At 31.4% G+C, this 15,161-nt stretch overlaps 1 protein-coding gene across 1 annotated transcript in view; it reads right to left on the bottom strand.

Moving 5' to 3' along the window:
* LOC114330269 (potassium channel subfamily T member 2) overlaps positions 1-15,161 on the bottom strand; it is a 630,795-nt gene that overhangs the window by 27,058 nt on the left and 588,576 nt on the right. The window lies entirely within an intron of this gene.

Genomic DNA, 15,161 nt, shown 5'->3' with positions numbered 1-15,161 from the left:
TATAATATAAATGTACACCCTAGTGGTATACTTTCATTTACTCTCAAGAGTCTTTTAAAAGACCTTTTCTCTATCTAGCTATGTCTATAATCTTAAATTTTAATAAAATATTGTAAAAAACCTCTATATTAATATACTTAAACGGTCATGAGAATAATGGTTATGCATAATAAATAAATGGAAGACCAATATAGAAAATTTTAACTAAAAGCTATGTACAATTTTATCTAAAATAGCAAAAAATGATTTTTAATATGTATAAGAATACTGCATTTGGATGACACAAGGTAATTTAAGAAAAAAACAAACATAATAATTATAGTATTTTGTCAATGGTGTTTGGAGGCTAATGGAGACGTTATTGATTATGCTCCACTAATAATTCGTAACACGAGGTCTCATCTTATATTTATCTTATACAGGGTGAGGCAGATAAATGGCCTATTAAAAATATCTCGAGAACTAAAAGTAAGAGAATCATGAAAATTAAAATACAGGGGTTTTTAGGTATGAACTATGTAATGAAAATATTTTGGCCTCTTTTCTATTTCCGGTTATACCGGAAGTTGATTGTAACTTCGTTTTTTAAATGGGACACCCTGTATATTTTTACATTTTTGGATTCTGCTCGATGTCTTCTTTCTTAAAATATGAGCTTCTGTAATATTATACAGGGTAGTTTAAAAGATAATTACGGTTTATTATAAATTGTATAGCAAACTTCATACCCTGTAGAATTGTACTGATTTGATATTAAAAACTTCATTTATGTACAAGTGATTTTTAATATAGTCTACTATTATCAAAAATTAATAATATAGCAAAATGTTTAATTTTAGTACACAGGGTTGGTCGAAACTCGGAATGAGTATTTTCTGAGTTTTCTTAAATAGAACACCCTGTATTTTTGTATTGTAATAAAATAATATTTATAGTACTTTTTTATTTCTTAGGCATTCCCTATACCTAACTGCTTTAATTTGTAAGTTATTCGTAGTTCTTTAAGAAAAACATTAATTGCAACACAAATTATGTGAAATTTTATTAGGTTTGCCGTGAAATAATTTTTCGAAAATAACCACATATTGATCTCGATTGAAACTTAATTTATTAATACTGGATGATATATCAAAATACCTACGTAGTTAAGATTGTTGGTGTGTTTAATATTAATAAAAACATACAATATTCTATCTAGTTGGCTAGGACTTTGACACTAAATTAATATGCGTATACATTTGCTTTGCTTAAACACACTACTATTTTTGTAGTTCCAGCTGCTTTGCTGCCATTACTACTTAATATGAATTTTTCTAATGAGGAACTGATTCAGATGTTTTTTGTTCTAGGAGAGTATAACAAATAAAAATGTGCAACTAGAAATAGGAATTTATCATCAGCAATTCCATGACAGATGGCAACCAAAAAGAGAAACTTTTCAAAATTTACTAGAGCGGTTTCAACGAACTGGATATATATAGATTACGATAAATCTGATCGAACAAAAACTATTGTAAATGATTAAAATGAATTAAATGTTAGTGTCACTGGGAATCTGCGTATTAGTATGACCGTTCTCGTAATCTCAGTGTCTAGTACGTCGAAACTATTTTAGTAAAATTTGAAAAGTTTCACTTCTTGGTTTTCGTCTAACAGGGAGTTGCAGATGATATATTCTTATTGCTAGTAGTACATTTTTGTTATACTCTCCTAGAACAAAAACTTTACTAATCAGTTCCCCATTACAAAAATTTATATTAGTAATGGTAACAAAGCAACTGGAACTATAAAAATAATGCAATGTCTAATGTTTAATCAAGTTTAGTGTCAAAGACATAGCCAACTAGGTAGAATATGGTTTGTTTTAATTAATATTTTATGCACCAACAATCTTAACAACGTAGGCATTTTGGTATCTCATCCAATATTAATAAATTAAAGATCATTCTAGATTAACATGTATTTATTTTCAAAAAAAAAATTTATGATTTAATATTTTCACGGCAAACCTAATAAAATTTCACGTAATTTTTGTTGCAATTAATGTTTGTCCTAAAGAACTACGAATAACTTACAAATTAAAGCAGTTAGGTATAGGGAATGCCTAAGAAATAAAAAAGTACTAAAGTAAAGTAAGTAAAGTAATAAAGTAAAAAAAAATTATAAAAAACCGTAATTATCTTTTTAATTACATTGTATAATATTACAAAACCTCATATGCTAAGAAAGAAAGCATCGAACATAATCCAAAAATGTAAAAATATACAGGGTGTCCCATTAAAAAAACGAAGTAACAATCAACTTCCGGTATAACCGAAAGTAGCAAAGAGACCAAAATATTTTCATTAAATAGTTCATAACTCAAAACCCTGTATTCCAATTTTCATTGATTCTCTAACCTTCAGTTCTCGAGATTTTGCTAATAGACCCTTTATCTGCCGCACCCTGTATATTTGTTACGGTTTCTTCTCTACAATCAACTGCCAAGGAGGTTTCTTTTGCCTAATCAACATTATCCTTCATTCGCTATCTCGGTCTTCCGATACGTCTATTTTCCTGACTTCTTGAATTCAACAGTTTTTTGGAAGCCTGTTTTCTTCCATCCTAAATACAAGGCTTGACAAAACACTTAAATAAAATATTCCTCCTTACCGATATACAGAGTGTTTTATTACAAATATTCTAAAATGATTTTAGCCCATTGTTCAAGCACCTTTTAATATTTTTTGTTCAAACTTGACACACAGTTTACACATATTAGTATACTTAAACTAGTCTTAAAAGATAGTTTTCGGCTGTTACCAGAGGCGTGCTGAAGGAATACACACTTCATTTTCGCCCATTTCCCCCCTTACGCCACTGTCGTAATCATTTCTATAATTTCAGCATGTTTTTTTGATTCTTCGTTACTTTTTACGTAAATATCATCATTTGTCTCAATGCGATAGAGTAAGTAGTTTTCAAGTTATTTGCGTTTTAATGTAATGGATTCAATCTAGTCCTTGGGCTCACATATAAAATTATTATTTATGACCACACCGTCGAAACTTTTTGTACTTGTTATTTGGGTGGAGTCGGACAAGTTTGGAGCTTAGCGCATTAAGGTAGTGCCGCGTTTGTCTGTCAAGCTGTCACGAAGTTGTCAATTTTATGCAAGAAAAAAATTTATAACCCCATTGGTCATCTTATTTTAGTCAATAATTTTTATCATATAAACAGCGAAAACAATCTTGTCGGACAAAAATATTGGGTCATATGACGTGTCGGACACGCTAAATATGTAAAATTTATGAAAATAATAAATTTATTACCACATGGCTAATTTTAACAGAATCTACCATAAAACCTTTTTACAATAATGTGGTAACCTTTTCGGAAAATTTTCACGAGGCATGCGCCGAAGATGTCAATTTCCTGGAATTTTTTTTTTAGTACCACAGATGTCATTTTTATTTTGTACTGTCTTTTTACATGTGCAATAAATATTGGATCACTTGTCGGACAAAAACAATGTGTCCAAAATTTTCCGAAATTTTCCCTCTTGTCGGAACTTTTTTTTGAAAATTCGAGAAAAGAAACTACAGAACGATGTTTGTCATTGTTCAAGGAGTAGGTATGTACACAAATTTTCAGATCAAAATTTTCCAAAATCTTGCCTCTTGCCGGAAAATTTTTTGGAAAATTCCACACCTGTAATTTTGAACCAATCAAAATACGTTATTTTGACAGATCACCATGGCAACGGAGGTATTTTATCGGAAATTTTTTGATCGTGGGGTACCCAACAGCGAATTATAGTGGAAATTTTTTGACGTTTACAATAACAGAACATTTTTGACAGACTGGTTTTTATTTGTTTACATAATTTAAAATAAAACGCCAAAAAATAATTTTCTATCACTTGTAGTTACTCAAAACTTATGTAATATTGAAGAATATACTATTTTCTATCTTGAAATGGTATTCCCATGCAACTACAATGAGTAGAAATTACGAATTTGAAAGCCTAAATAATTGCTGACAAAGCTATGGCGCGCTATTAATCTGTTCATGCAGCTTTGTATTTTCAAATGCAAATTTGGTGTGGAATTTTCTTACCGAATACCACGCGAAGTCAAATTAATATCCGGAAATTTTTTTTTGATCATGAATATTTTTAGAAAATTTCCGGAAATAATTTGACCTCTAGTGGTATTACTAGTGAAAATTTTGTGTACAGCTCTACGTCACGCCCTTTTAAATGTTGTACTTAGTGTGTGCACCAATATTCAGCTAAATCGATTCAAAACTAACCGAGAAAAATTGTTTTAAACATTTTTTGGCAATGCTTCCTCTTAAGGACGTCGACAACCTAAAAGAATTAAGTTTTCTGTTCGTTTGCCCCAACATTTTTGTCAGACAATTACATTTTTTGTTTAAGAATATACTAACCTACTACTACTTTTGTCGGAAAAAAGGTTGTGAAGAAAAGGGATGCACGAACCCAGCATAGGTTAAACGTATAGTTTACTAATAAAAAAAATGTTTTGTCAGACTGTCGATTTGCCCCAATATTTTTGTCGGACAAAATTACTTATAACCTCCTATATTTATCGGAAAATGGTTGTAAATATAAAGTTCCAGAAAATTTACATCTTCGGCGCATCCGACTGCGCACAAGCCCTGTGAAAATTGTCCGACAAGGTTACCACATTATTGTAAAAGTGTTTTATGGTGGACTTTGTTAAAATTAGCCGTGCGGTAATAAATTTATTATTTTCATAAATTTGACATACATATTTAGCGTGTCCGACGCGTCATATGGCCCAATATTTTTGTCCGACAAATGTCGGTTATATGTGGGCCCAAGGACTAATAAGATTATGTATTTTAAAAACATAATCTTATCGAATGTAGTTTAAAGTACATAGTCTTTATCGCAATGAGACAAAAGGAAAGGATGATATTTATGTAAAAAGTAACAAGGAATCAAAAAACCATGCTGAAATGATTATTACGACAGTGGCGTAGATTGTGAGGGGGAAAAAGTGGCGAACATGAAATATATATCCCTACAGCACGCCTCTGGTAACAGCGGAAAACTATCTTGTAAGACTAGTTAAAGTACCCTAACATATGTGTAAACTGTGTGTCCAGTTTGAACAAAACATATTAGAAGGTGTTAAAACAATGGGCTAAAATCATTTTAGAATAGTTGTAATAAAACACTCTTGCCCGATTTCACCAACGATACCTAAACAGTTGCCTTATTAAGTAATTCTTATCGATAGGAACTTCCTAAGTCAATACTTAAGAACAATAGCGTTTCACAACTAAAAGAACTGCTTATCTAGGAAATTCTTTCCTAGGTATTAATTCGGGTACGTTTGAACTATTTTTGATAAATAAAAAGAAGAATACGATGACATTACCTTACTTTTTCGATTATTTGTCATTATATTGTTTGTTTGCCAAGTTGGTTTTATTCAGTTTTGTACTGTTATAGTTATTTTATTTAGTAGTTAGTTATTTGTGAATTAAGTTTGTTAAGTTTTGTATGTTATTTGTATATGTACAGTGATTTGGAGGAAAAGAAAAAAGTTGTAAATTTTACACATGACGAAAAATTAAAGTTAGTTGAATTGTCATTAATGAAATAATTTTCACTAGTAATACCACTAGAGGTCAAATTATTTCCGGAAATTTTTTTGAGATCATGAATATTTTGAAAATTTCCCGAGTCGCAGACGAGGGAAATTTTTTAAAAATATTCATGATCAAAAAAAATTTCCGGATATTAATTTGACTTCGCGTGGTATTCGGTAAGAAAATTCCACACCAAAATTCCACATAGCTTTGTCAGCAATTATTTAGGCTTTCAAATTCGTAATTTCTACTCATTGTAGTTGCATGGGAATACCATTTCAAGATAGAAAATAGTATATTCTTCAATTTTACATAAGTTTTGAGTAACTACAAGTGATAGAAAATTATTTTTTGGCGTTTTTCTTAACGTGCGTTATGCGCGTTTTAATGGTATGGAATTCATAACCAGCGTCAGCAAGCATCAATCATAGGAGGCTGTGATCATTATATTTTGACACTTCAAAACATCAAAAAAAAACTCGCGTTTTGTTACAATAAATAATATTGCACAGTCAGTAAAACCAATAAAATTCTTTGTTTAAAAAATGAATCGATTTGAAAATCATGCAATATGCAAAATATGCGTGAAATTATCTGATGTAAAGATCAATCATCGTACCATGGCTTATTTATTTGAATTAATAGAGGATTGTGGCTTCAACTTGAAGAAAGAAAATCTGTTCCAAATTGTCCACGAATATTTGCGACTAAACTACGCAAAATTGAAAGTACTGAATGGGAAAAAGGTAAATAAATTAGTGTCTAAATATTATATATATTTTATTAGACATAGAAACTTAATTGAAAACATTCAAAGTCCTGCATTTTCGCCATTAAGAAGAGAGGAGGTGTCCGAAGAATATAGAAAACATCTTAGCTTTGTAACTAAAATGAATCAAAACTAAATTATGTAAACAAATAAAAACCAGTCTGTAAAAATGTTCTGTTATTGTAAACGTCAAAAAATTTCCACTATAATTCGCTGTTGGGTACCCCACGAGCAAAAAATTTCCGATAAAATACCTCCGTTGCCATGGTGATCTGTCAAAATAACGTATTTTGATTGGTTCAAAATTACAGGTGTGGAATTTTCAAATAAATAATATGTTAAAAATTGCTTCTTTCATTATTAAGTTTTAATGACATACTTTTAGTGATATCATGAATGGATTTTTGAAACACAACACTAGTTTGTTAGGTAGTAGGTAGACTACAGTCTGTTCGCTAAACTCAGACGCAACTTTCTAGATATTTTAGTCGGTAATTTTGTCAATTTTAGTAAAATTGGCAAAAAATAATTAATAAATAGTTAATAATCATTAAATAGTTAGTAATTTCGCCAATTTTTGCAAAATTGGCAAAAAACAAAAAAATTATCGACTAAAATATGTAGCCAATTGCGTCTGAGTTTAGCGAACAGACTTATACATAATTTTGTTAATAGACCTGTAAAACACTCCAAATGATTTTCTATATTTTCCAATACATATTATATTATCAATATAAAAGAAAATACACGATTACAACTAATATACCTAATATTAAATAATAACAGAAAAATAAAGGTAAGAAGCAAATTATTGACCAACGTCACAAGTACATTAGTCAAAATTGTAAAAATATAACCTGACTGTCAACGATAAGTAATACCTAAAGTTTAGGGAGATCGAAAACGGTATCCTAACGTAAGGTAATGCTTAAGCAGTTTAGGCAATTATTATCGTATGGTGAAATCCGTTTTAGAGTTAAAAAGTACCTAAACCCACTTAGGTAATTCTTAAATATTTAGGTATCGTTGGTGAAATCGGGCATATGTGTCTCGGTAAGAAGGAATATTTTATTTACGTGTTTTGGGTTAAATCTTCGTAAGTTGTGCCAAGGTTTCTCCAGTTATGATATGGATAATTGTTATTGAAACACCCTGTATATCCATACCTAGAGCGGACTATGCTGTATAGTAACCCTAAAACCCACTCCGTTGTTTGGCCGCCCAGTGACGTACGAAAAGACGTTACTGTCAATATTATCTTAATTTTATTGATAATGTATGTAAATATATAAATATGTTACTAATAAATGCATTCCTATCGAAATTTCAGTCAGTTATTGTTTTAAGATCGTGCTATTACAAAACAGTACTCATGCTATTAATGATTTAATATTACTTTTTATGGACGAACGAAGGTGTGCGTGTGCTGTCGGACACAGTGTCAGAAGTTGGTAGAGTTTACTGTCTAAAAGTAACATAAAGTAAAAATAACTCTGTATAATATACAATAAATTTTTTAATAATCAAAGGCTAAATGTCGCGTCAAATAAAAGGCCACTCTCGCTATAGAAGGCACTGTCAGTGTATAAATTTCCCATAAATTTTTACAGTGTACAAATATTTCCAATATTTCAACACATTATAACCATGTACCTGTCCCTTAAAAAACTAGTTTGTTACCCATATACCCGCCAACTATCTTTCCCGCCAAACAACAAAGCTAAAAGTTGCCCAACTACAAACTAAGAGAGTCTGTTACCAACCTTTGCCAAGAGCACACCGCATTTTAAGAGCGGTAGTTTTCGTCTGTTTCTCAACAAATCTAAAAAAATAATTAGTGTCGTGGCCATAGAAACTTGGCCGTAAGTGTTAGTGCCAAATGGTAAGTCAATCATAGCTTTATCAACTGTAAGTAGAAAAAAGATAATATGTACATCTTATTTAATCACCTATCATCAAAGTCGCGGTGTTGCCAGTGCATCTAAACGGTTTGCTGTTCCAACAAGTTAAACTCTACGCGGTATAAGCTGTCTCACAATAAAACTTATAATTTAAACCTATAATATCCTCTATCTCTCACGTATCCTTCTATTCATTTATCTCGTCAATATACATATTTTTTATTCTTCTGTAAACAACATTGTGTGTTATAATTACCTACCAACTATTCCCTATCCCTTGTAAAAAGTAATCCTTACAGGTGCTGGATTCCCAGCTGGTCCTTCGAAAAAAGAACAAGAAGAATTACCAAAACCTGTGTGCGAAAACCGAACACTGAACCAGCCGAGTTCGCTACAGCGAGCTTCTTAATCGCACAGTCAGTAAGTTTTTTCCCACCTCCTAGTTGGTTACCGCTAGGTCTAGAGTAAAGCCTTAACCCTTAAATGCATGATTTTTTTATTGATGTCAAATATCAAAAAAGGCCTTTAGCGGAAGCTTAGAAATGATGAAAAAATAATAAAAAAAATAAGTTTAATTTTAAACACTTGTTTTTGACAATAACAGGTTTGTTGCCAAAATTCTACATTGTGCATACCAGGTCAAGTTAGGATATAAAATCTACATTTGTAATTTACATGAAAATTATAAAAACAATTATTATTTTTATTGAAACACAGTGCCACACCACATTTCTGACATTTTTTATGTGTAAATCCCTTACAATTGGGATATTTACACCGTTGTTTGTTATCTTCTATAGTCGGCCAGTGTCCATATTGGTCCCTACTAATATCTTTGGGGGGAATGTACTGAGCTGATCCTCTCTTTTTCTTTTCTGGGATGTCAGCTTCCAATGAATTTGGTCTCCCTCTTTTTGCTGTGGTTTTCTCATCTTGCACAGACACACTGCAAGTTCTGTGCGAAAAGCCGCTTGTGTATTCTTAGCAACCGTCGCTATGTTATAGAGTATCCAGGAATTGATAACTGTTAAATCAAGTAAGTGATAAAATAGCGGGAGGTACCATTTCCTACTTTTTATAGAAATTTTTTGTCTTCCAATATGACTGTCCATGAGATCAACCCCTCCCATATGGCGGTTATATTCTTTAATTACAACGGGACAGTCTACTTCGGTAGATTTTTCGCAGTCTTATCAAAGCGTTATATTTTTTATATAGGAGATATACCTGCAAAAGTTAAAAGCAAGACGACTTTTTATTATCTTTCCATATTGTAGATTAGATATCTACGCTGTCATCCGTTGCAGTATATTCATGACTATCACCACGAGGAAATTCTGTCCGTATCATATCCGTATGTGTTGGTAATTTTCAATATGGTATCCGTTGCCTTTGAACTGTTCCCAATGATAATATTCCCCTTTTGGCTTTATGTACAAGCAGCGGTACACCTGTATAATAATTATCATGATAAAGACGGAAATTTTGATGCTATGGGATAATGAGAGCCAAACGGACAACTACATTACCGGATTCTCCAAGATCGGTAGATGGCAAGCTTTCATTCTCGTGGATGATTTGCTCACTTTCTAGCATTTCCATATTTTCTGTTGTGTCTATCTCCTCTGCCATATCTTTAGCCCCATTGCACGTTTCTTCATCAGATTCGTCGCCATAGTTAGGTTCAAATTCAGGGTCTGCAATACTATCTGTGTCGGAGAAATCACTTTCATCTTCACTACTCAGGCCAGTGAAATTTGCCCAATATTCCTGCAGATCCTTTTCCGACAAATAATTCTGACGATGCATTCTGTAATAAAGAATCAGATGTAAATATTCTGTGTCAGGGATTCTTGAGTGCGCACTGTAGCAAAACGGCAACAAAGAATGTTTTTCATTTTTCTCATGAATGCAGGAAAAACAACAAGTAAAGGGAGCATAATCAAAGTAAAAAGTATACCTATACCTTACCTACTAACTAGGATATTTTTTCAATAATAAATCACTAATAGTCTAACTAGATACGACTCACAAACGTCATCAAATAATACACGACGTTACAGGTTGGTTGCCAAACAATTCAATGGGTCGAAGTGCATGTTTATGCCATTTGTACAAAAAGTGCCAAATTATTTAATATTAACACTATGTAGACTAAAGGCAACGCTATGGCAGTTACTTCAAATTCTAATCAGAATAGACATTTCATTCAATCGTTTGTTTACCTATGTTGCCGAACGGCAACACGATGCATTTAAGGGTTAAAGGTGAGTTTACGTTGACCGCATGTGAATATAGAAGCATCTGAATTACAATAGCAATCTGAAGCAAGAATATGGAAACATCTGAATACCATATTAGGTATGCAGAAGTAAGAAATAGGGTAAACATAAGAATAAATACCAGCAAAAAAGTTGATCACAGTGGTCTGGTTGATTCTCCTTTATGAAGTTTAAACGTAGATCGTTAAAACGTCAACCGTAAATAAATTGGAAGACTTTAAAATGTAAACCTATTGGAGGATCCTAAAGATTTCATGAAGATATTATAGCTCAAACAAATAAGTGCTACATAAAAGCAATTCCTAACTTTCAATACAGTGAAAGTTAGGAAAACATCATACCTAGGCCACACAAGGAGAAATAATTAGTACATACCAATATGGTCAATTAATAGTGAAAGGAAAGTTTGAGGAAAAAATAGAAATAGGAAGGAAAAACTTAACGTGTCTAGGAAACATCTGTGAAAACGGAATATGGAAGCGTAGATATAATTTTATTGGAAACTATTAATGGGAATGAGAAGACCAAAAGCTAAGGTGAATAGACGTGGTAACACACATACACATACAGAGAGAGAGAGTGAGATAGAGAGAGAGATAGATAGAGAGAGAGAGAGAGAGGGAGAGAGAAAGAGAGAGAGAGAGAGAGAGATATATCTGATTTAACATGTCTAAGGAAATTGGTTTTCCTGTGTATGAACGATTTCGTATAAATATGATTAGTATATTATCGGGATCTTCTTATCTGTTTATTTATAGCTATTCACTTTATACGGTTTTTTCCAGTTTTTGGCAACTTCTTCTTCTTCAAGTACCCTGTCCGTTGCGAACGTTGGCTATTAACATGGCAATTTTAACCTTGCTTACGACACTTCTGAATAGTTCGACTGATGTTAGCCCGAACAACTTCCGCAGATTTTGGAGCCACGAATGTCTTCTCCTGCCTGGCCCACGCTTATTGTCTATTTTCCCCTGGACAATCAATTGCAGTAGACGGTACTTATCATGTCTCAATATGTGGCCTATATACAGGGTGAGTCACCACTAACGCGACGGAAGATTACAGCGAAATGGTAAAAGAATTGAAAAAAATTTTTAATTAGTGGTTTGTAAGTTGATAAAATCTACATTTTAAAATTATTTTGAAATATACAGGGTGTCCCAATAAATGGCGGCGTATCAAAGTTATATTTTTCCTTATGGACCACCCTATATTTTATTGCATTTTTTAATTGTTCGCAAAAATAAGGTATAGTTTCTTAAGGCTTCCCTATACCTATGTACAGAGTGTTCTGAGTTATGGTGACTTTTCTTAAAATGTAAAGTTTTATAGGAAGGCTTATTCTCAAGTTATTTAAGAAATTATAAAAAAATACTTCTACATCTAAATATTTGGATATTGGTTGAATGTATTTCATGATTAATTGTTACACATTTATTTACAGGGTGTTCAAAATTTACAGTTTTATTATTGGATTATTCAATGTGTCATATGATTCTTATTTTAAATAGAACACCATGTATATTAATAAATAATTATACTAGACAAATCTACCTCTTTTGAATGGTATATGGATGTCCTATACCTAGGTGTCACAGTTTTTACCACGGTCTGGTAATTATTTTATAATTAATGTATTCCATGATTGATTATTACACATTTATTTACAGGGTGCTCAAAATTTACAGTTTCATTATTGGATTATTTAATGTGTCATAACATGATGCTTATTTTAAATAAAACACCATGTATGTTAATAAATTATTATACTAAACACAGGTTCCTCTTTCGAATGGTATAGGAATGTTCAATAACATTATAATTTTCTTAAACGGTAAATTGATTTTAAAAATAATATTTATGCACTCTCGATTTTTAAACTGTACGAAATAAATGTTTGTTTACTGTATCATAATGAAATGAAAATTATGTCTATTTTCTAGATTCTAGACCATTATTATGAAAAGTAGCTAGATTGGTCTGTATACAATACATTAAAAAAAAACCGGATCTGCTCCAAAGTCTAAAGTCCATAAACGATAAGTTAAAAATTTATCATAATCCTGCTCGGTCTAATATTGGTGTAGTTGAATTTTATACGGATAATAGTTGTTTCTCTTAAGTATTCTAACAGTCGTTTGACTGATTTACCCGAAATTTTTTCTTTACTAATATTTGGGTTTTCCGTAACAGAAAGCAGGACATCATGTTCCTTGACGTGATCACAAATAACTGGTTTATTTTTATTCAACTTTCCGAAATTTCTCAAAAACGTCCTTTTTTGGGTGTCTTCAATCAGGATACCTACTTTTGAGCGAAACTTTAGAAAGTAAGATACAATTTTGCAAACACTCCCCAATGCAAAGTACCATGTCTACTCTTTAGTAAATTACGTGGTTATTTATTTTTAGGAACAATTAAATTTGAATATTATACATGGAAGTTTATATTTTTGATAATTACCAGACCGTAGTGTCATAAAATGACGATGTCATACAATGAGATAAATCTTTTGTTTTAAAATTGATTTACAGATTAAGAATTTAAATAATTGTAAATTACGCAAAAACTATTAGACCTAGATATAGGACATCCATATACCATTCGAAAGAGGTGACTTCGTTTAATATAATTAATAATTAATATACATGGTGTTCTATTTAAAATAAGCATCGTATGACACATTGGATAATCCAATAATGAAACTGTAAATGTTGAACACCCTGTAAATAGATGTGTAATAATCAATCATGAAATACATTCAACCAATATCCAACTATTTAGATGTAAAAGCATTTTCTTATAATTTCTTAAATAACTTGAGAATAAGCCTTCTTTTAAAACTTTACATTTTAAGAAAAGTCAACATAACTCAGAACACTCTGTACATAGGTATAGGGAAGCCTTATGAAACTATACCTTATTTTTTGCGGACAATTAAAAAATGCAATAAAATACAGGATGCTCCATAAAAAAATATAACTTTGATACGCCGCCATTTATTGGGACACCCTGTATATTTCAAAATAATTTTAAAATGTAGATTTTACCAACTTACAAACCACTAATTAAAAAAATTTTTCAAATCTTTTACCATTTCGCTGTAATCTTCCGTCGCGTTAGTGGTGAATCACCCTGTATTCAAGTTTTTTTTGTTTAACACGTTGATGGACAGTGCGTTAAATGTATAAGCAAGTGTTGTGACACTATATGGATTTTGCAAGGAAGACTAGGGAAATTGCTGAATTTCTTTTAGCGCTTATAGGTTATGAAAACAATGAGTTTTTTAACATTGTCGTAAATATGTGGACAACGATCATGGACGTCGTGTCACATTTTACCATTTTTACGGTCTACCGATTCTCTGTCGCAAGTCGTTATTTTAAAAATGTCGTCTATATACGTTGTGTCGCATTATATCATTGATTATTTCATTCATAGAAGATTCTGACCAATAGAAAGCTACAGAAATATAAATTAAAGTGATAATTTTTGATTATTTCATTCACAGGAGATTCTGACCAATAGAAAGTTACAGAAATCTAAATTAAATCGATAATTTTTGATAATTTCCCGTCGTCAAGTATATTACGTCAGATGCCCTTCGTTACTACGAAAAAATACATTCAGTGACATTAATGAAAATTAATGTTTTAAAAATTATAAAAGTGATGACTTTCAACCGTCAAATTAATATTTATAACAACTGTTTGTTTAATTGTACTAATTTGTACTTACATAAATAAATTAAAATAAAATTTTGGTTTTGAACAGTTTTGTTCATGAAATAATCGCAACAAATTGCACTCGATCTCTAAAATTAATATAGAATTTTTGCCCTCGTGACACTTTGACCTAAATTCACTCGCCTTCGGCTCGTGAAATTACAACTGTCAAAGTGTCACTCGGGAAAAATTCAATAATTTTAGAGCTCTTTTGCAATTACTACTGATAATATCCCGTCGTCAAATATATTACGTCAGATGCCTTCGTTGCTACGAAAAAATACATTCAGTGACATTAATGGCAATTAATGTTTTAAAAGTTATAAAAGTGATGACTTTCAACCGTCAAATATGTATAACAATTGTGTGTTTAATTGTATGTACTTACATAAATAAATTACAATAAAATTTTGGTTCTGAACAGTCTTATTCATGAAATAATCGCCGCAAATTGCACTCTAAAATTATTATCGAATTGTTGCCCTCGTGACATTTTGACATAATTTCACTCCCCTTTGAGTCGTGAAATTAAAACTGTCAAAGTGTCACTCGGGAAAAATTCGATAATTTTAGAGCTTTTGTGCAATTACTACTGAAAATTAGACATCTATAAACGTTGTGTCCGTCAACGTGTTAATTAGCATTTGGCAGTTATTGTCATCAGATTACAAAATCTTGTACTATCTGGTGTTTCAAACTTTTTTAGCTATTTATTTATTTACCTTTTGTTAGCTACATACAAGTATTCATTAGGCGATGAAAAAAAAAGGATTTTTAGATGTATTTTGAAGAAGTATTTTGTAGAAACACGGTAGCTGAAAGTGTATCTACTTCTTTCTTATGGAATAAAAGAGATGAG

Source organism: Diabrotica virgifera, chromosome 9 (assembly GCF_917563875.1).
Source record: "Diabrotica virgifera virgifera chromosome 9, PGI_DIABVI_V3a".
In the NCBI taxonomy this organism is placed as follows: domain Eukaryota; kingdom Metazoa; phylum Arthropoda; class Insecta; order Coleoptera; family Chrysomelidae; genus Diabrotica; species Diabrotica virgifera.
Note: the sequence above shows the minus strand (reverse complement) of the source record. Positions and strands in the feature narration are given on the sequence as shown.